Here is a 205-nt window from a genome sequence, read left to right as displayed (position 1 = left end):
ATATATATATATATATATATATATATATATATATATATATATATATATATATATATATATCGGGTACTATCTCCGTAATAGAGATTAGAGATAACTAATTTTTACATAGTTGGTAAAATACCAAGGATATATTTAGTAACTGAAGACATGTCTCGTTCGTTTGGAGAAAATAAAATTTAAAAAATGTGTTTATTTGTAACCTTTT

The sequence above is a fragment of the Ipomoea nil genome, unplaced genomic scaffold, assembly GCF_001879475.1.
Source record: "Ipomoea nil cultivar Tokyo-kokei standard unplaced genomic scaffold, Asagao_1.1 scaffold1418, whole genome shotgun sequence".
In the NCBI taxonomy this organism is placed as follows: Eukaryota; Viridiplantae; Streptophyta; class Magnoliopsida; order Solanales; family Convolvulaceae; genus Ipomoea; species Ipomoea nil.
This window is presented reverse-complemented; position numbering follows the sequence as displayed.